Raw genomic sequence first — 23,710 nt, 5'->3', positions numbered from 1 at the left:
CACCTGCAGGAGCGATTGCAGCAGCACACAGGGTTTGGGAAGTGTTTTATTAAAAGGTAATTTGCCATCTACAGCTGTGTTCAATTATCTAGCTATCTAAAGTCCTTCTTGTGTCTGCGGATGTGGTAAATATCTTCTGGCAGTGCTAAAAAACCCTTGAGCACTTCAGCACCACTACTGGAAAAAATCCTGCAGTCAGTCATCTAACTTATATGCAAAAAATTAATGTGACTTTTACTTCTTAAACACTGACTGCCTCAAATAACACTTTTTAACTCAATGCAGTACATGTACAAAGAAAGAAGCAGGTATAGGAGAATTCAAAAGGAGCAGAACAGAAATACATACCACCAAGAACGACGAAGTACCAACGCTACAAAGAAACCAAGAACTGCAGAATAACAGAGGCCGTATCAGACTAACATTATACTAACAATGTTTCCTCTAACTGGTTTCAGATAAGTGCTTGCAAAGTGTATCACAGCTCTGCTGGAGGAGGACTCAGTTAAACGGTTTTTAAGAACACAGAGCGTCGGCGTGCCCTCAGAGTGAACTATGGAGCTAAACTGCAATCTGTATTCAGCTCACAGTCGCAGCAGAGGCCCTACACAGAACACCTCCACTGCCGTGATTTAACAAATCGTCTCAGCGTCTCATTCTTTGTCCCGTTAAAGAATAGTGGGGACCAAAAGGTAATATTGCTAACCACTTGTATTCACACATCATCCCATTTCCATTGCTCTACATGTATAGCTGTGGAGGCGCTGTATTTCACACTGCATTTCAATGGGCTATTTTCCATACTCCACTATGGGACTGTTATCACCCATCGCCCAACAGTGAGATATGGTTCAGGCTTTATTGCATTTCCATGGAGCTGAGTGTTTCTCGGCTCCGGCATAGTGTTATCTCAGGCAGCTTATGGTGATCCTTCACTAGGACTTACTCCTCTCATCAATTCTGCCCCGTCGCTCCGCTGAACTTCACGTGTTTGATTGGCTAGTTGTTGGGGCCGCCTCATTGGAGGTACGCCCTGATTGGCTCGGCTGTGTTCTTCATTAGAGAAGACTTGGACAGCAGACTGACCCCTGGAAGGTTCCAGAGCATGTTGTGATAAATGAGCTTTTTCTTTTCTGTCACACCTCCGGTTCACGCACACATGCATGCACACACACACATACATACATATATATGGATGCACACAAACAAGGAGCACATACTCCTCTCGTCCTCCGCTGTGAATACTGCATCATTCCAAAACAGCTGAAACTCAGCTGCCGGCAGGCTTGGCTTCCAAATCTAAGTTAACCTTTAGTCAAAAGTGCTTACTGTAGTCTAAATTAAGATATGCAAACACCCAAACAGCCTCATTTGCATTCTGGATGAGGCAAAGTCTTCAATTTTTGGCAGGTGCTGTGGAGCCTGAGCTGACCTTGATAAAACGATCCAAACAGACAGAGACTCAGAGTTTAGCCCATGAATCTCTGCAGCATATAGACTCAACCTGCATGTAACAGCAGTTAAGATGGAAACCAATGTACTTCCCTATTGTGGTTTAACACAGCATACATGCTGTGTGGAAAATAAGCTTAACTTGATAGGCAGAATTAAAAAGGATCCGCACCTTCACAGCTAGAAATGCCATTTTCGGGCTGTGACGATAGAAAATTACTCCGACTGAGAGAACAATTTACACCATAAAATAATATAATCTGGCCTTGGAACATATTGAAGCTAATAAAATGGTGCGTTTCAATTAAAGCACACTTCGTAATTTCAAAAGCTATAATAGAGCCTCACTTATCATGGTTTGGTGAGGTTCTGGGAAGGTTAATTTCCAAAAAACAGTTCCTGTGATATCATTGTTGCTCCCTGCTGGCTAGAATTCAAAAACAACAGACTCTCACTGTGATGGGTGAAACCCTCCACTTCGAACTGAAAGATTTCCAGAGGGAGACGGGGGTGGGGTGGGGGGGGGGGGGGGCTCTGCAGTTAAAACAGCAAGGCAAAGAGGATGATGCAGAGAAAAGATGCAGAGAAAAGAGTAGGTATAGGGGGGCAGAAGAATAGAGAGGAAATGTGTGAGACTAAATATTCAAACAAAAAGGAGTCATCCACATCATCAGTTATACTGCAGAGACAAACTATTAGATCAAAGCACTCTATAAAAAACACTCAAATTAAAATTAATGCTTCACATAATCTGTGCTGTAACATTTATTTCGTTCCCATCTGTAGAGTCAGACTAAGACAGCATTTAGTCAAATATATATTCAATAATAATGCTGCGTTAACAAGTTAACATGACTGACTAACCTGCTTCATTAGAATGATATGACATAACGCCACCAAAGGTAACATGATAAAACTTTCAGACATTTCCTCGTCCGTAAACATGATTTCTGCCTCAGTCGTGTCAGATAGATTTTAATCAGCAATGCATGATCCCACGCTGCTTCATGATGTCATCAAAGTCCATCTTTTGCTTTTCTTTCAAGTAAGTGACTGACCAAAAGCTCAACAGTAAAGTGAAACACTGCATAGATGTTAAGTGTGCCAAAATCCTCTTCTCTTAGTTTGGACTTGGCAGTGGTTGTTCTGCATCATCTAGGCTACCACAAGGGTAGTGTATTAAGATTTCTTTGTCTTTTTATTGTTTTATTTATTGACGTTATTTTGATTATAATTGTTTTGAATCTGCCTAAAATTAAAATTTTCTGCTGTTTGGCAAATGTTTGTAAAGTCCTGACAATAAATGTAAAGTGTTAGTTAATGAGGTTGGTGTATACTACTAGGTAGATGGATAGGTTACAGAGGAGGAAGTGGGTATACTCTCCTGTATATTCCAGTGGCTTTTTGGCTGATGGGTGGGTATACTGTAAATGGACAGAAAAATAGGTGGGTATACCCCGTACACCTGCCTATACCCTCCACAACATCACTGGTTTAAACCACAATTGAACGTATGGTTCCTTCAACTTTCACTCGGGAGCAGAAATTAGCTTTTAAACTTCAAAGAAATGATCATTTGACTTTTTTAGCACTGCAATTATTAATACTGACAGAAGAAGGAGAACATTTTTAGCAATATTGCCCAGCTCTACTAACAAATGATCAAAGATAATTATAAACTGAAGGGAAATATTGATTTAAAAGTAGGATATTTTAGTAACTTATTTTTGGCGTCACTGTTGGCAAACTAGCAAACAAACTAGACGCCTATATCAACTGTTGTTGCTGTCATCATTCAGAAGTAACAGAATTCTAGCTCCCATTAGATTTATTTTCATTCATAATGCCTTCATGTCTATTAGATAAAGCTCTGTATTTTAATATTGGCTCCATTAAGATTGATGCAGTTCATTAGCTTGCAGTGAGAGTAGAAGGGTTGACAAAGAAAGTACAGGAAAGAAAAGGAAGAACATTTGAGTTAAATAAGTGAAACTGTTGGATGTTGTTTTGTCTGTTAGATGAAATTCTGTTTTAACTAGAGGTTTGAACACACACACACACACACACACACACACACACACACACACAAATCACCAGCTGCTTTTGTACACAATCTAAGTGTATATGTTCCGCACTGCTGCTGTCGCACCACTCAACCACTTCAAATACACACACATCTCCAAACATGCTGCTTTTATGTGTCAGAGTGTGTGCGTCTTATCTCCTGCTCAACACTGCATCAAGGTACCCGTCTCCTCTGCCTCTGAGTCACACACTATCATTCTGTTATCACTGCAGCTACAGGGGCTCTCTTTAGCGAAAAACCCTCACTTTCTCGCTGCTCCAGCCAACTGGCAGCACCTCCTGCTCTCCTGCAGCACCTCCTCCCCTCGCCACTCGCTTTTGCCAGCTCCACAGTTCAGCGAGCCAGGGAGGGCTGATGTAAGAGTGTAAAGAGCCGCCTGCCAATAGCTGAAACAGCTGGAAGGAGAAGCTCAATGGGAGAGAAAAAACAGGCAGCGAATTAACCCCCTGAACCTGACAACTCAAGCAGCATTAAACCTGCTGGAGGTGGTGGAAGAGGGGGCAGAAAAACACGGTTAAACATTCACCATTAACCCAACCAGGATAACAGAGCAGCCCTGTAATCACCTCGCCAAACATGCCCATCCTCAGACTTTGGAGTAATCCTGCCTCCCCCCAGCGAGGAAGACAAGGGAGATAGAGAGACTCCCAACAGCCAATAAATTAACATGTTTTTACATGCTGTTATCATGTGTGTTTTGGACTGATCTTGTTTGAGGAGGAGCTGCTAATGTGTTCCTCTCCGCCTTATAAAGCAACGCCATGGATGGCTGTTCAACAGAGCAGTGAAGCTTTACACGGAGTTAACACAAATTAATTAGACTGAGGGTGAAGATATGCCCGACAGATCGATATTTCACAATGTGTCATCCACCGTGTCACAGCCAAGTCTTTTTTACCTGGTCTTCCTCGTACAGGGATCATAATGAAGAAAATAAAATCATCATATTAAAAAGCAAGGCACAAGTGAAAGGCAATATGAAGACCCATCACCTGAAACGATGACAACCACCAGAAAGTTTGTCAGTTAACTGCTCCTTTAATGAACATTTTACCAGCACAATACATTGCAGGTCAATAAGCAGAGCTGCTTTATGGAAATACTGACTAATATGTGCATGAGAATGTTCTTATTTTATGCACAAAATAATTGCGCACCAGCCAATGTTGTTCTTACCACAGTGCTTCTGTTAGTGAATCAGAATCATTCTAAACTGACAGACGCGTGCCCGCCCCCATTTCTCTATACAGTATAAGGAAATATGTTTACCTGGACTGGTGTTGTTCCTACACACATATTAGTGAATGTCTTGGCAGTCAGAAACAGCTAATAAGCTGTTGTCACTTTCTTCAAACGTGTTATGTCAGTCTCTCATGATGCACTCTCTCATTAAGGCACAGGCTGCAATGAATCCCAACAAGGCTAGATATGTCATCTTAACACCTGCTTGGAGGTAGATCAAAATCTCTTATACACCCCGCATGCCTGTAAATAGACTACCAATTAACACTGGCTACATATGCACATTTTCATGGTGCTAGAAATCTGTGGGAGAAGCCGATCACAATAGGCCAAGTCAAATAAAAGAATGAAAACCTAAACTGAAACACTTCAGTGTGGACATTCTGAAAATCCTCCACAAGTTAGAACTGGGAAACTAGTTTCGTAATGGAGTATTAATTATGACATTAACTAATGAGGATGAAAAGGCATCAATTTCATCTAGTACACTTTGTCAATGCATTAGTCTGAGGCAGTTCTAAATTTGTGTGCAGAGTACGAACAAAGTCAGGTAAAAAAAAAAAATCATGAATCCCAGACTTGTGTGCAGAGTTTGCATGTTCTCCCCGTGTCAGCGTGGGTTTTCTCCGGGTACTCCAGCTTCCTCCCACAGTCCAAAGACATGCAGGTTAACTTGTGACTCGAAATTGTCCGTAGGTGTGAACACAAGTGTGAATGGTTGTATCGATGTGTCAGCCCTGTGATAGTCTGGTGACTTGTCCAAAGTGCACCCTGCCTCTCGCCCCATGTCAGCTGGGATAGACTCCAGCCGCCCCACAATCCCTTATCATGTCTATGGCTCAATTCAGACGAGAGCTGCTATGATTATTCGATTAATCGATTAATTCTCAACTATTAAACGCCAAATTATTTGATAAGCAACTCATCCATTCTGCTTTCTTATTTAAAGATGAAAACGGTAAAAATTCTCTGATTCCAGTGTCTTCAATGTGAATATTTACGGGTTTCTTTCCTCCGCTATGATAATAAACTTAAAGGCGCCGTATGTAAGAATGTGGCCAAAAGAGTTACTGCACTCAAATTCAAAATACTGCCACGAGTCGTGTCCGCCCGCCCTCCCCTACAGATTTGAGGCTGCTGGACAGCGGCACGCTGGAGACTGACGGCAAAAATAGAAGTCCTGCGCATCTGTTGCGGAGGGCTCCGGGGTGCCGTAGCTGAGACGGAGCCGGAACGCAGCACAGCCGCAGCTGGTGGAAACACACATTGACTAGAACTGAATCCTATCGGCTCCGCTGCCGTGTCTGAGCGCAGACGCAACCAACACGCATCTGGTGGAAATTGGGAGTGATTTGTTTGCCCACGGGCGGCTGCCGTGGCAGGGCTGTGTTGCTGCGTCCTTGATCTTCGGTTTTCCAGCGGACCGTTGGAGCAAGTCCGGCTTCTCTGCTGCTAACGCTGCTGCCGGGATACAGCGGAGGAGGAGCCGGCTGCTAATGCTCTGTACCGGGACACTGCTAATGCTGCTTGCCATGCTGCTAACATTTGTTTCTCAAAAAATCAGTCGGGTCGATGACCCACCTGCACATGGGCTACAATGTATGATCGAAAATGAATAACAGTTGAAAGTATTCAAAATGCCCATCCCCGTCTAGCTATGATGCTAGTTAGCCAACTTTGGCTAAAGCTTACCTGTCGAGGAGAAGAGTAGCCACTTCGACATCCGATTTCAAATTCTCCTCCGCTTTCAACCGTCTCCACCGTTCACAAGCATCTCCTGTATAGACCCTCGCTTTGCCTCGAGTTTTGTCTTGGCATTTTTGGGAATCATAACGAGGTTGTCTGGGTTTAGTCGCACCGTCAGCCATTGTAGCTCAGTCGTAACTGTAACTGATGCTGAGACTCTACTGACTGCGTGACTGGTAGATGGCGGTGGGTGGCGCAACAGGCCAAAACACAAATTCAAAACATAAACATGATTTGCGGGCCGTAAATATATATTTTTTTTTAAATGAGAATATTCTGGCTGTACTATTGTTGTCGGTGAGATCAGTATGTTATATGAACATTATTCCTTAGTCTCTGTGACATATTAGGAGGATTTTAAGACTATTAGCTTTAGATTTCTTACATATAGCTCCTTTAATATCTTTGGATTTTGGGCAACACAAGACATGTGAGGATGTAATACTGTGCTCTGAGAAACACTGATTGACATTTTTCACCATTTTCTGTCATTTTACGTACTAAACAACGAATTGATTAATCAAGAAAGCCGTTGACAGATTAGTCGACAAAGATAATAATCATTAGTTGCAGCTCTAATTCAGGCAGAATGGAAGAAGAAGAGAGACAAAACAACAGATTGTTTTCCCAGCATCTCTTGTCACTCACTGGTCGCCTGCTGCAGTTTGGCAGGCAGTCCAGGATGCATCTCCACAAAAGATGAACTATTTTCAATGTTGGTTACTTTAGTGACATAAAAACACAACCAGCACTGCTCCACCTCAACACTACGAGTCAGTTTTTGATTAAGATACCCGGACTTCAAAAGCCTTTCTCCTGAGCGAAGCATCTTTTTGTCAACAGGCACTAAGAGCCCTGAGGGTGACTCCTGTTACAAAGAAAGAGAGGCCAGACGTGTGCAGAAAGACCTGGAAAAGAAAACGACAGACAGATAGACAGACAGATGAGCAGGCAGACAGACAGGGAGTCTATTCTCCTCTCTCTTCCTGGATAAATATTTGATCAGCGGAACTCTGATGGGTATTGATTAGAGCCCTATCCGCTCTTCATCGATCCCTTCTGACTGTGATCACTGTTTAGATGAACACACTCACACACTCCTCTAACCTCTGAATGCCAAATCAGAGTCAAAGGTTAGAGTCTTAAAGCATCTGGCTTCACTAAAGCGTTTTCTAATGAGATGATTGTAAGGTTGTTCAAAGAACAGTACTGTAAAGCATCGAAAGCAGATAAAGGAAAAGATGCGTTTCAGTGTGTGTGTGGTGTGTGTCTGTGTGTGTACTCATGCCCTGTGGTGGATGTAAGTAGCCTCTATCAGGTTACAGTGCTTTCCCACTCTTAGGCTATCACACCCCCCCTCAGAGTCCTATTAACAGCTAAGATTACATTACTACAACGTCCTTGAGCCCCATGTTGGTTGACCCCTGCTGTAGTGCTTACACAAGCACCTCTGCCTTCAAAAATGATGGGAACTACCACCACAACACAGACGGGTGTGTGAGTGCATGTGTGGCGTGGAATGGGAAAGAATGAGTCTTGTTTGCCACTTTCATCTGATCATAGCACTGTAGTTTCATTGTGATGTGAGGTGGATCACATAATCTGACCTGACACGACTGTAAAGATCAAGTGAAGCCAGCAGCAGCACCAAGCAGCAGACACTCTGGGGAATAAGGCTGCGTTAAGACAAATAATAGCACTGTGTTAAAAAAAGGCAAGCGACTGCATTTATGTGGCTGTGCTGCCACAGGTACCAATGTTAGAATGAAATATGAATCATTACCATCTGGTTTGCCTAATTTATTTATGACTTTTAAGGTTTATGAGATGCTGAAACACTATTTCTAATACTGTGAGGCAAGAATTTACAACTCTGTAAAGTTATCACAGAAAGCTCTCGGCAGATGGAGAGTTTAACGGTACCAATCATATGAAAAAGTAGTGGAAGGTGCACTTGCACAATTTAGATCAGCCATAGTGTGCCGAGCCAGGTTCTCCTTCCTGAAACAAATGAGCAGGCTGCTTGTTTAGATGCAGTGTGAGTGTTGGTATGAACTACAGCTGCACCCGACTCTGTGCAAAACAGAGTTTGGGAGTTTGGATGAGGTTCCGCAGGACATTCAGGGTGAAAGCAACATTCACATAATATAGTAAAGTTGAGCTAATGCATGCTAACTATGCTAACGACAAGTCGGTAATGTGCATCAACATTTTTTTGCAGACACTAGATTTCAAACAAAAGCCAAAGACTGTAACATATTAAATTGGTGTGAGCTGTAAATTCAACACTTCTAAGCAGAACGCAGGAGGTAATTTAATCTTAAGAGTCTAACTGAGCAGTAGCACAGTCCATAGGGACTTGGGTTGAGAACCGGAGAGTCACTGGTTTAAGTCCCTGTCCAGACCAAATATGGAGTGTGGACTGGTAGCTGGAGAGATGCTGGTTCGCTCTTGTGCAAGACACTAAGCACCCAACTGCTTGGGGCCCCTGTCCATGGGCTGTCTCCGGCTCTGACACCTCTCTGTTTAATGCATGCATAGGTCTTGTTTGTACATGTGCATATTTCACGTCAACAGAGTGAGAGTATATCTTCTAAAGCCCCAAGCAGCTTCCTCCATCTCACTCAGACCCACCCTGGGTCCATGTCCAGAGAGCTATATCTAGGAACCAGAACATCTCCAGAAGTACACTACACACTGACTGACAGCAAAAAAAGGAAAGAACTTATCATCTTGAAGAATCTTAGTCGATCTAGGGGTCTCTGACTGATGATTTTCAGGGGGCAGCCCTAGTGCGGATGAAGCAACATGCCTCATTAGCTTCAATGAAAAATTTTGTTTTGCTAGCTCACAAATCAGGAAATTACAACAATGCAGGAAGGGTAAGAAAACTAACACAGTGACAATGTGAAATCCTGAAAACGCATCAAAAACCAGAGCACCACCAGCCACTGATATTTACCAAGCTGTACTTTTCTAGAGTGACTAATAATCTCGCTGAATGTAGTATCTCTGCTAGCATCTTTTTCAAAAGAAGGTACTAGTTTCAGTGAGTTATTTGTCTCTTTCACACTTCATTTGACTGGTTTTCTGCGAGTCACTACCATTCATCCTTGAATTTATGTGGATGCCATTCAGTCAGAATAATCTCTATTCCGAGGCAACTAATTGCCCTCAAACTTATTCTGTTTCCTCATGATTAATTTAAGAAAGAAACCTAAGTAGTGAGAGATAAAAGGACGGGGGGCACAGAGAAGCCAAGTGTTGATGTAGGGATTGAACTCCAGTCTCTGGGGTTACACTGTGTGAATGGGAGTAAGTGATGTGTCTTTTCCCTGCAACACCTCAAACCCAATCTTTACAATGTGAATCAAGCCACCATTAATCCCCACCAAAACCCCCTACAAGACCAAATCATTTTCACTAATCCAGGTGTCATTTCTGATCTGTCAAAAGCATGAGGCTACGACAATACCACATCAGCTCAGGTCCTCTGAACAAATCAATGCTAATGCCACATCTCCAGCAGTGAAAATTCACACTTCTTGCAGGTTATCGCAACAATTTAATTATGCCAAGGCAGCCAGCCCAATCCATGTGTGATTATCAATCAGAGGAAAATACATCATATTTGAACTCATTTGATTAAACTCATTGGTTCTGACAGAGGGTAATATGTTGAAGTGGGGAAGGTAAAATTAAAGGTAATTGAATTCCCAGGGTGCAGTTACGGTCTGCTGTCATTACAGTCAAAGCTGCCTTCATATGCTCCAGGCAATATTCAGTCCCACCACCAAGCTATACAAGAGCCTTCAGGCAACCATCAATCACAGAGTGAGAGGCAACAGTTGCTGCAGTTTAACTTCTTCAGACCAAAACTCAATGGTGAAGTTTACTTTGCAGCATTTTTGCATTTTATGTCACTACTTACACTGCTTCAATAGAAACGAAGAAAAGAATTCAACTGCCATTCAGCAACACAGTATGTGTCACATACAGAAGGCAAACATGCACAGGTGTTGTTCATGAGGTGGTTTCTTTTATATGTCTAACTTCATGTGTATGTTCAGAATAAAAACATCTGCATGAGAAACAATAAACTAATTAACTCATTAACTTTTCTTATGGGGGGCCACATCCACTAACGTCAGATAAAGTAATGATGCACTCTGCCTCATCAAAGCAACACATCAATGTCATTGACCGGCATAAAATGAGTTGGTTATAGTAATGAATTTTATATTAAAAATGCTGAGTAGGTGGCCCTTCATCAAAGTACAGCACTTATAACCCATCTACATTATTTTTATATCTTTGGCATGTGCACAAAACTTTGATGGTCTCATCTGCAGCTCATTTATTGGACAGACTGCTCCTGTCATCCTGCCAGGTTAGTTATTATGGCAGGAGAGAACAGCAGCAGCAAATATGATACCTTTGCAAAGCATGGCAGACCTGATTTTCTTAAGTGTTCATGCCAGTCGAAGGGGCTCTATGTGAAACTCAGAGCATGAGTCGTCTGGACACGATTCTCAACATGGAGGTGGCTGAGCTGGCAGCTAGCAGCTGACGGTGCTCAGTGCCAACTCTTCTCAAATGAAAGTAGCTAGCACTAGCTCTAAAAGTCGCCAAAATCAATAGATGGTGACATATGCTCATCTGCATATTGGTGACATCATCAATTAGATTCAATAGAAAAACCCTCATTGAAACATTTAAAGGCATGAGAGCTATGGTGCTCATACTATAGTGCACCATTTTCTTGCACTTCCAATCCAAAGAGCAAAAGCATTTACGTAAACATATAAAGTCAATACAACTGAACTCCCGTGGCGAGCTGTGTCTCCTTTGCTACTGCACTGCACAAGAGAACAGAGGGGGAGGGACTCCAGGCTGATGACAAAGAGCTGCGGACAGGATTACTCTGGGCAGCATGCATCGAAATAAAATGCAAGTCGCTAAATTTGTTGTTGTGGGTCTGGAACATTACAAAACCTAGCAAACACCAAGTTGGCCACACTTATGGTGCTGACTCCAAAATCAGCGCAAAGCAACAGCAACAGTGCTAACAGAGCTAACAGTGCTAACCAGGGTCAGACTGCCTGCATTTGAGCACATGGCAAAGCGGTGCCAATGAGCTAACCAGTGTAATTCACACACCTGCCTGACCAGCTTACCACAACAAACCACAAAGAAACTCAGATGATGACACACACAGAGGTAGCATGACTTCATTCTCTGCTTAAGATGCCATTATTCCACTGTATCCTTACATTGCATATGTGTGGTTTGCTGCTATATTGATGTTCTGAATGTCATAAAGCTCCATTTAAACAAATAAAGAATAAGACAGCAAAGAATGAGGAGAATGATGACAAGTTCAGACTTGGATGGGATGTCAATATTCATCCCTTTATACCCATTAAATCAATACAGCATCTTGTAACCGGTTGAAATTGCACAGACACTTATCTCCAAAGACACAGCAGTTTTCTTGGCACCACCTGGCTCCTCCAAGATCTGCGTTTTAAAGCATTCTTAATGTGATGTGGGTGTTTTTTTTTGGTGTCACTCAATTTTAAGTGGATTATTCTCAGCTGAAGAGCAGACGTTAAATCACTCCAAAATCAACAAAACTTGCGCCTCACGTGTTGCATCATGTCTGATGCAACTTTCTCCAGAGCATACGCCATTATAATTACCCTAAATTAGGCTCTCACTGGTTGACGTTGGCCTTCTCTCTATGTATCCACTATCCATCAAGACAGGCGCTGGCATTCAAGCCATCCTTAATGCTCTGACAGCTAATCAAAGGTTAGTGCTTTACATAGCCTTGCAGTTATAATTCAAGAGCACACTTCATTATATTGTAACAGAGAGTCATTGACTGGCAACAAATAGATTTCACGAACGCCGAGTAATTGTCCTTGTATAAAGAGAAAGCCTTTGATGTTCGTATTGTCTCTTGATCTCGCTGTGCTTGACACATCTTGGGGATCGCTGAGGAGAACCAGGTGCGGGTGATCAAGTGTCCTTTTCTGGGTCCTTGATTCCAGGCAGGAGGCCACAGCCTGGGCTCAGCAGCTGTGTATACACCATACCTGGATCAATAGCAGCAGAGAGCCTGTATTGATTATGTGTGTAAGTGATACTAGAATGGGGGTTGTTTTGGAAGAGGAGGAGGAGGGAGGTTGGTGGCCTGGAACTCTGATATAGCCTGGTGGCGACCCTGGTTAGTTGTTGTGTGTGTGTGTTGCTATTCTGCTTCTCTGCTCTGGTCTCTCATAGAGGGCAGGACATCTAAAATGTGTGCACAGAGATGTCATATTACTCAATACAAGCTGACCCCTGAATTCCAAGGCTTTCATATTGTCCGCATGTCCTGGTCTGACCCTCACAACACTTTGCCTCACTTCACCTTTAAACAAGACCTCTGACTAATTAGCAACACAAGCTGCACTTTCACCGAGACAGTTCTGACATTCTGGATTATCTGGACTGTGTCTGGAGGATTTTTATTGATTGTGAACCGCAGACATCACGATGCAATATTGAAGCCTAAATGAAGAAGTGTCTTGGTCTCATCCGTCAAGCTGTTGATCAATGCCAGGCTGATCCAGGAATAGTCAAGGATCATCTTACAAACTCTTAAACTGTAGGAGTGGATTCTCTCATGTCACCCTCTGCTGCTTTCTCTCAGGCGATCAATACCAATTTAGTTTACCATTTATATACAAATGCAATCAAAAGGTATTCTGTTTACATTTTGCTCGAGTCAATACGTTTAAATTTGTCGCATTTTCAGCTGGCTTTGGAATAAGTTCAGTCATGCTATTGATCACAACCAGCTGGTTAGGCAGGTTCATAGCTTTTGGAGTGTAACAAACCCCTAATACATTCTCTTTTTGTCGCTATTTGTCTATTACTGTTTATTTTTGTTGTTGGTTTTTCAAAAAAATGCAAGCTTCAAATTGGGTAACAATTTCAATTTAGCCTCCACAATTGGATGTGGTTACTTTGGTAATGTAAGTTGCAATATCCTACACATTGAATTACAAGGTGCAGACATGTTTTAACCCAGTTGCCAAGCAATGCAGAAAATGTGAAAGCATTTTTTGACATTACAGATTAGAACTCTAATTAATATATTGCTGTTAAGCCCTGTTTTCACCAAGCAGTATGTTACGGTACAGTTCAGTTCGGTACGCTTTTTTTCCATTTCCACTGTGAAAAGTTGTGGATGGTACCAATGGAAGTGTTCTGTACCTTCCCCAATTGTGGTCCCCCCTCTGTTGGGGTACCTAGCACACAGATCTGGTACTAAAAGGTGGAGCAGTGAACACTGCAGTCCGTTGACTGGTCAATAGAGGATGGTCACTCTGTCTCAGAGGTGAGTTGTAGCAGGTTTTGAGGCTCATGTAACCACTGTTAATACCGTGGAGAGTTTCACATATATAGTAAACTGTAACTATAAAATCAAATCATGTTTTGCCGAGTGAAAACAACCTGCCCACGTGAAAAACTTGCATTGGAAACACTAACTGGAGCTAGGGTCTAGGTACCATGTCTGGAGGATTACTTTTGGTTCCAAAGGTACCAACATATTTTCAACAACACTAACCTGAACCATTGTACTTCATCCTCGAAAACAAGACATTCAAACCTTTGCGCTAATTATTAGAGTTGGCTGATGAATTAATTGGATATCTCTGCCTCATTAGCATTCAGTGTGTCAATTTTGATGCAAATAACTGACCCTAGAAGCACAGTTTGTTTACCATCTCTACTGAGAATATAACCAGCAATATGGGGACGCATAAAACAAAGCAAGCCTGCATGATATCATACAGCTGCAAATTTTACACTTAAAGGCACTGTAGTGCAATTGAGTATTCTAGTTTTTTAGATTCAACACCTAGCAGGCCACCAATAGTTGACAACTCAACATTTTAACAGAGAAAATTTAAAAACATGCTGCTTACAATCATTCTTGTACCATATACATATTCTCGTGAGATCCCCCTTCCTCCTGAAATAGAAACCCTGACCCGCATGTCATCCCAGCTGCCCTTTATTTACATTGACTGTGTCTCTGCTATGGACAGTCACATGAAAAACATCTGTTCTAACGCCAGCTTAGTGCTCTCCAAGGAATTAAATAGCTCAATTACAGCAGAGCTCCATGTCTGCAGCACTGCCCTCCAAAATAGCGCTGAGGCAGCATCCAGCAGCCATCGGGGGGGACCCCACACGGTCTCCTGAGGGCAGAAACTCCACATCCTGAATGCATCCAAGCCCATTGTGATACAAAAATTTAAAATCTCTGTGGTATCCTGGCTAATGATTTGAGACATCACACTTAGAACTGGACTCTAGACACGTTTAGAGTGCTGAAAAACAACCTAAAAGCAACAAAGCGTCACCATTTGCAAATCACTTATGGTCAGCAGTTGCACTGAGGTAACTGTTTTTGTTTCAGAATCATCTACACATCTGAAGCAGCTCTCCAAACATTTTTAGTGGCTCATGTTTGGTGCCCAACATGCAAAAGCAAGACAATCACCTTTCAGCAGCAAGCATAATTCCTTGAGTAGTGAAACTAGCAGTGATAATTAGCTACTTCCCACCTCTGTGTACTATGAAAGTTATTTATCCTTCAGCTTCAACACCACTCCGACTCCCTTGCAGCACACTGACAACAGAGTGCATTAAGATGCAGAAAAAAGCAACAGTGTTGTCTGGGAAGGTGCAGAGAGGCTGGGGGAAGGTATTGGAGACAGGAAATCATTGTCTGATTCATCACTTCATGTTCGGCGGATTACTCGCTGAGAGAGACACTGGTGGAAAATCTGTTCCATGAATAAAACAGTCTTTTATTCAGAAAGATAAAAGAAGCATCAAGGCGTAATCCGTTCATAGTATCACATTGAATTATCCCACAAATCATCTCATGGAAGCTACATACCAACACAGGTGCAACAATGGATGGGCTCGGATTTCATACAGATACATATTATTAACACTTGTAAATACATATTGTTATGTGTGTACCTGTGGTCGATAAATTTGGGTTTATTTACGCTCTTGGCTTTAGTCTGGGTCTACTATGAACCCAGATGGTGTTTTGCTTTTTCTCATTAGGAAAAGAAATGGACACAAAAATGATAAATTATGAAACGAAATAAAATTTTCAGCATCAGCTAAGAGAGAAATACAATTTTCCTTCTGGTAAAACAGGCCCAGTGTTCCCTCAGTACCATTGTTCATCGTCACCGTGCCAATTGTGTTTCCCATAGCCCCGCAGGCAAACATTGTCCAGCAATATTTCATTGAACAACACATGGTGGAAATCTCTATTTCTTGCAACAAAGGAAAGCCTATATACCGTAGAGAAAACTTGTCCACCTTCCCTCTCCTCCACTTTTCTTTTGTTCGCAGCCTCCCTACTATAGTTCCTCTCCAAATGTGTTGGATTCACACCATGGGCTCACTGATGGAGGTAGGGCTGAGGTTAAGAGGCTGTGGAGTGTTTGTGTGTGTGAGAGTTTTGGGGGGGATTGGTGGGAGGAATGTGAGGAACCTCCAGCTCCACTCACGGGGCTGCAGATGAAAAACAGCACCTTTTTTTACCCCTCATCCCTCCTTATCATTCTGAAAATTCCTGGTGTGTAAAATTGAATTCCGACGGTATTTCCCAGGATGAAGATGAGAGGGCAGGGATTGAGGAAAACATAATGCGGAAAAGCTGGGACAACCACTCTTAAACACACTGCTCAATCCCTCTCTTTTACACATACACACACGCACACTAACCCCAGACACAAGATAACGGGGTCTCTGTCTTTCTAGAACAAAGGCCGAAATGGACTCCCATTAAGCCAATGAGGCAAAGAACAACCCACTTCCACTATCATGTACGCTGATCTGGTGGAGCTGTGCCGTTGCATACGTTCACACCCCAGCAGTAACAAATGACTAGAATCTTACCTTCCCGTTTCTATCTATTCCAGTCACTTACACGTACAACCAGAGCCTGAAGCTATGCTAACAGGTGCTGCACATGAATTTTATATTTTTCATGAGCTTGAAGTAGGGGGGAAAAAAAGCATACAGTATGTTATAATATGAAATATATCCACTGGCAAGAACCCATCAAAATAACTGCTCTTAGAGGAAAGTAATTAATCAGTGAAAGTGGTAGCATTTATGTCTGATAGGGGGCAGACAGCTTATAAAACAAGCTCTCCCTAGATATGACAAACACCGGTTCTCAGATTTAATTATAAATTCATTATTCACTGAAATTAAACCGAAGACAAAAGAGTTTCCAATTTATAAAGACTGTTCCCAGTTCACAGCCACCCGCTAAATTGATTTACGATTTTAAAAACTGTGTTGTTCTCCATGTGAGTATGGATACAATGGCCATAGCACAGAGGAAATCCCATCGCCACAGGAGCGAGCTGAAGCACCTGTTCATCAGCCGAGAACCTCCCCTGAACCAGACTGAACCAGATCCTGCCTGCTGACCCCCAGACAGGGATTACAATGTTGTGCGAGTCAGGACAGCCGGACCATCACACACCCTGCTGTGGCGTGTATCATTTATTTGGCCATATAGACTCCAGTGGTAACACATACTGAAAATGTGGATACATCTTTGACTTGTACAGCTGAGATTCAGCTGTATGTTTTACTGTTGCCAAAACTGCCGAATGAAAAAGAACAATCAAGTCTTTTTCCAGCAGGGTATAAAATTAATGGAGGCTTAGGGCAAAAAAAAACTGTTCATGCAATTAAAATGAGGGGGGAATATGCAGCTTTTATGTGTACACTTGCATTTCAATTGGTTATTCATGTTTTATTTTGTAAGATGAAATTAGACGAGGCAACACATAGTTTATCTTTTATTTTGTTAAATTGTCGTATACTGATGTTGGAGTGCTGTGCTCCAAGCGTGCTCTCATTAAGACTGGTTTATTTGTATGTGATCAAAAAATATGTCTCTCATTATCAAACTGTTTAATTATATTACTATATAATTTAATTAAGTATCATTTTAAGTACAAATTCAGTGAACCATCAAAAATGAACAACACATGCATTATCCTGTCATTGAGACCAGAAAATGACCCTGAAAGACAGATTGAAGGCAAAAGATTTCTTTCCAGGGTCATGAAGGAGATCCTTCCTGACACGAAGCTGAGCCGGCGTTTGGTATGTGAGGGGTTGGTGTTTTAGGGGGCCCGGCTAGCCAATCACGCTGCCCCACAGCCGAAGTCCAGGCCATCCCACCAGCCCCTGCCACCTGTCCTTCACCCTCCCTCAGGGCGCGGGGAGAGGGTGACGGCCAGATGGCTCTTGAGGGCCAAGCAGCATCCTGAGTGCAGCATCCTCCCCGCCCCCAACCTCAGAGCTACATGCCTTGTCCCACCTCCACCCTCTGACCCTCCTCCCCTTCCCCGATCCAAACCCCTGAGCCCCAGCGCTCGTCAGTGCTGCATGACTGGGCAAACACAGTCCTTCACCAAAATAAATCCCTCGTCTCTCCTCTGCAGCTGCCTGGTTTGCAAGACACGCTTTCTCCGGTACCTAAAAGAGCCTGCATCTCTACTGGCAAAACAGTAATAATGACATTAAGATTGTCACTATTACAAAGTACCACAACCCTCCTCATGCTGATTCTTAACTGTCTAACTAACAATCTTCAACAGAAAATGGTTTACGTCTGCTTCAGCTACAGAATACCTGAGCTAAATCATATCAAGAGAGCAAGCTACCACCATCAGTAAACCTGGTCATCACTTATCTGAGATGATCCAGTAAGGGGGTGGCTGGAAAGGAGCAACTGTTAACGGGGATAATGTCTACAATAGGTTCTAAATAATCTCACAAGGCTGCTCATTTGTCATCACGCGATCCTATCTCTCTGATATTACATCCAATTAGTTTCAGATACCAGCAGTGCAGGGCGGCTGGCACGCACAATCAATCAAACTCTGTCAATGACAAATTGTCAGCCCTATAGTGGCTCATCTTATCTTGGCAACACGCCAACGTAGCAGTGGAGGGATGATGCAGGGCCGTGATCACCAAGGCTAATGATTCTCTCAACTTGGGGTCGAAATCCAGCGTCACTTCTTGCTGAGAGCAAAGAGATGTTATTCATAACAGTTCACCACAGCTGGTCAAAATGGTGCAGACAGAGATACGGCATTTACTGTTTGTTAGCTTGTTTAAGAGAATAATGTAAGAGGGCACTGACAGCAGCAATGTGAGTGGTGGTTAGCACAGATGTTGCAGTCCTAATGAACAGGCTGGCAGCTCAGGGAGGGTACGACCACTGTGACCTTGCCCATATGTCTGGCTTAATGTCCACTGTTGGAGGAAACACTATAGAGAAAGCAGTAAATGCAGTTTTTCTGTTGCCTTGATTATCTTAACGAGTACACTAACAATTTAACACAACTGAAATCAACACATAAACACTTTAAAGGTGGAGTAAGCGATACTAATCCAACACCCTTCTAGCAAATATCTCCTCTCAGTCTGTGAGCTGTTCGTTCTGTGTGCACAGTGAGAAAAAAAAAAAAAGTGTACACATACCCCGACTCTGTAAATGAGAAACAAAGTTCTTTGGACTGAGCCACACAAAATTGTGCCGACTGATCTTCCTCTTCCACGTCCTCGCCCACTAATAAGGGAGCTACACCATGATAGTAATGAAACATAAGTAACATTGCAGATATTATCGGAGCTTCTGAAGGAGGGGTGTATTTGTTTGGGCCCTGAGCTCAAATATTAAAAATCTCTCTCCAGAATTTCAAACTCCACCTTTTTCAGGATAAAGAGATTATCTGAGAAAGAAGGATCTACATTTCTGCTCAACCATTTTACTTCTTCAGCTGAAAAACTGCCTTACACAAACGTATTTTGCTCAAACGCCTGTCACAAGTCTCCAGATACACTAAGTAGTAAAGTAAACTAAATGCATCTGTGCAGTAGCATGTCAAACATAAAGCAGGTGATAAAATAACTGCTTTATTTAGAAGGAGCAAATAAACTGTTATACTACTGATCCCATACTTCCAGCAATGGAGGTGTTTTCATGTACCACAAGCCAAAAGTCATTAATACAAGCAGCTGAAATGAGCTTCATTTGCAAGTTGTCTGGGCTCAGCCTCAGGGACGCGGTGAGGAGCTCAGACAACCAGAGGGAGATAAGAGAAGAGACGCTGTGACTTTGCAGCAGGAGAAGTCAGCTAAGGTGGCTCAGCATCTGATCAGGATGCCTCCTTGATGCCTCGCTGTAGAGGTATTTTCCGCACGTCCAACAGGGGGGTGGGACACCTCAGGGCAGAATGAAAATCTGGTGCTGGAAACATTACGTACCTAATCTGCCAAGGGGTCCTACAGGAGGAGCCTTAGGAAGTAGCAAAGGAAAGGGGTGACTGGGCTGCTATCTAGGCTTAGCCTGCTGCGAACTGACTAGAGCTGTTTCAATACCAATACCAGTATCAGAAACGCCCCTGAAACTGCCTAAAATGTTGGTTTGGGTTTCTGCAAATATACTAGTCTATGCACCAATCTGATACCACGTACTTCACAATACATGTTTCAAATGCAGTGGTATTAGATTGTTACTCAGTATCTGCGTATAAGGGAGGAAAAATGTTACCGCAACATCTCTACAACTGAAAACGGACAGGTGGCTCGAGGTGCTGCCAGTGTGCATGTTTGCATACAGAACTTCAAACAAATTTAAAAGGAAACTTTGCTCATTTTTAATCAGCTCTGTGTCACCGCAGTGTGCAAATGAGCGGCAAGCCAAACATCATTCATCCACACTCACTGCCTGCATTGTGATGACACAGAGCTGGTGGAAAACCAGCAGTTTTCCCTTAAATAGTATAGATTATTTCAAAAACCTGATTTTCAGTGTGGCTGATCATTTTGTGTCTTGTACATGAGTCTACTGCTTCAGTAAACAATTAAAATGAAACAAACAAAACTCTTTGTCAGTTTAAGTTTTGACAAGCCGGTGTCCATTTATCACATCTCATTGGAGTGTTCAGGGCTGGAAACCACTGAAGCCTGGCAGCCATGTGAGAAGTCTCTATAGCTCGGTAACCAGACCTGTCCTGCTGAGCATGCACTGTATGCTGAGGTTCAGGGTTTGGTCCATCTTGTGGAGAAAACAAACAAAACCGTGTATGCTTTTCCACTCATCTGTGTCTCTTAGCTAATTATGAGGCTGTTTGAGAAAGACTGCAGCAGAGCAGTCAGCGGCACACGTACCCACTGTAAACACCTCATTATCCTATAGAACCTCACCCAACCATATCGAACGCCTCTTAATGAGCAGTCAGAAATGACTAGAGAAAATAAATACATAATTTCCAATTGTTCTGATTGAGCAATTAGTGTTGAGTTCCTTTTATCCTCAATGGGCTGAATCAATAATAGATTCCATTACAGAGTGCTCTCAGTCACCTTGCGAATGCCCTTCATCATCTCTATCAGATGCCGTGGAAGGCGTTGAGATCTGCTGTCAAACTCAGTCTTTATTTTGAAAACATACAGCTCTTGTACTAAAATCTTGAAAGATTTAATTGCCTGTTTGAGGACCTTGCACTTTCTCAGCGCAACAGAGTCAGGTTTGCATTCCAACAGTTTGAATAATAAAGCTATTACGAGCATTGCTTTTTCACCAAACAGGTAGTTTTACAACATGACGAAGAGAAACACAAGGTTACGTCAACACTGTCTGCTCTGTGTCCAGCATTAGAGCTGTAAATCTGTGCTGTATCCACAGCAACTCAGTGTGAGGTCAGGACATAAATCAAACAGCAGTTCAGTAACACAGGATTCAGTGTTTCATTAGCAGAAAAAGGCGGTATGGGAGGCAGGGATATGCCAACTATCCAATATGCTATTCAGACATTGTTAATCAAAGATCAGCTCACAGCTCCTTTTCTTTGACTGCACTCCAATAAATTAAGCATGCCTATCTAGACTGGGAGTTTGCAGGCATTTAAATCTTTCCAACATAATTTCACGCAGGCTCACACAAATCTGTGATACAGAGGAGACGCAATGCATGAATCAAAAATTATGAATATAATATAGTACATGGCGCTGTTGTCAGATGAAATAAAACTTTTTTGCAAATATGACAGCCAACCTCTTTTTCATTTACATTATATTCTTGAGGTTGTCCAATTACCTGACTATAATGTTAGAGGGAGTTAAGGTCTCTACTCCTGCCTCTTTGTCCTTTATTAACATGTCTAAAATGTCACACATTTGGCTAAGACCTGTTGGAGAGGTTACTGTCTGCACAAAGACCATATGATAAGATTTAGAGTAATTAAATAACAATTAGTTTGATTTATAGTAACTTTTACACTGTGTGCAGGCCCACGATGATGGTAAGGTCCATTACCTGGAACATTACGGTACTGCTTTGTCTTGGAAAATCAAACAGTCATATAGTCATGTGGTTTGACAATGATGCAAGGTGACAGGAATATGAGGGAAAACATTTTAAATATTTTTGTAATGTATACTGTTGCTTTATCCTTAAATTCACATTTTCAAAAACAAAGAAAAATAAATTTAAAAAAAGCTGATACTCCTAACAACTTTCTCACACACAACAAAATTATTATTCAAACTACCTATTCTGAACTATCCCTTAATAGCTGGGGTCCCATGCAAATATGGCACAAATTTTAAACATTTTTTTTTTGCCTGGTTCCAGACCACAGACCCCGCCCACTCAACTGAGTAGGCTTGCATCTCTGGTCTGGCATACTTCAATGAATTTGCGATTTATCTCGTCCAAACGCTGGACGGACCAATGAACACAGGGGGTCTAGCGATTAGCCAATCAGCGCCACGCTGATGTCAAGCTGTGCACCGGTGGGTAACTGGTGAGGATAGCAACAATGGCGACCGCTACAGATCCTACAGACCATATTAACAATGTTATCGAGGTATTTCGCCACTACTCGCGTTAATGGAGGACCAAATTAAGGAAGCTGCTAAACTGGATTTAACGGCGATGCAGCTGGGCGTGCACGACGACGGAGACATTTTAAACGGGCAATGCTCGCTTGTTTTCGGCACCCCCAAGGCATGGATACTAATGACGTCAGATTCTGGGTGAGTCGTTGATCTCTACTGATTGGTTAGGGAAAAAATCAAATTCCCTCTCCCTTGTAAATCGCCTTCAATGGAAGCCATGTCAGACTGAAGGTTCTGGGAGCTTCAGTCTGACACTCAGGCTACATTTTTTTAGCAAAAAATCCACTGCTGTTTTGTGAAAATTGGGAGTTGGTTCAGTGAGATAAGCAGTGAGTGAGGATAATTCTCCAGTCATTTGGCACTGCAGAAGAGGGCGCAATGAGATTGTGTTATTAAGAAAGCACCAGTCAAATCTCAAATGAAGGAAAACAGTGAATGTATTATAACAGACAGCACACTGGACAATGGAGACAGAGTGTTCTGGAAACAGCTCCATGTGCATACATAAGCATGTTAAAAGCCATCTAGAGACAACAAAGAGAGCTTGCAGTGGTTGATGCAATGACAGTACATCACGACTGCACATCATCATGTATTAACTGATTTGTTGCATTTGCCTTTTATCAATACGCCAACTTTTCCACCTCAGATGAGTGTCAACTTTTTTGTGATATTTTAAGACTTGTGATTGATTTCAACTTACTGAGATTGTAAATGCACATAAAAAGACCTTTTGTGATGTCACACGAGGAAAAGGGTCATTTTCATTCAGTACAACTTTTCTGTCAAACCACTTTTGATGCCGTTGCACAAAGTATACTACCAAGCAACTGTGAAGTATATACTATACATACCAATTTAGCACAAACAAGGGAAAACACCTCCACTTCCAACTTACGACGATTTATCCAGTGTTGGTGAAGGCTTTTTAGCAGGTTCTGAAAAGGTTACAGCCAATGTGATTCTCATCCTCCAATAAGAGCTAAAATAAGGTACATACTGTACGTCCTTCATCCTTTCATGTCCGCAGCTGGAAAATTCAAAACACTAAAGATCCAATCTCATGGAATCCTGGTCAATGAATACCAAATGACTACAAATAGGCAGGTTTCTGATCATGTGCAGTTCTGCTCTATCAAACACTCAGCCTGCATT

The sequence above is a fragment of the Epinephelus fuscoguttatus genome, linkage group LG2, assembly GCF_011397635.1.
Source record: "Epinephelus fuscoguttatus linkage group LG2, E.fuscoguttatus.final_Chr_v1".
NCBI lineage: Eukaryota > Metazoa > Chordata > Actinopteri > Perciformes > Serranidae > Epinephelus > Epinephelus fuscoguttatus.
This window is presented reverse-complemented; position numbering follows the sequence as displayed.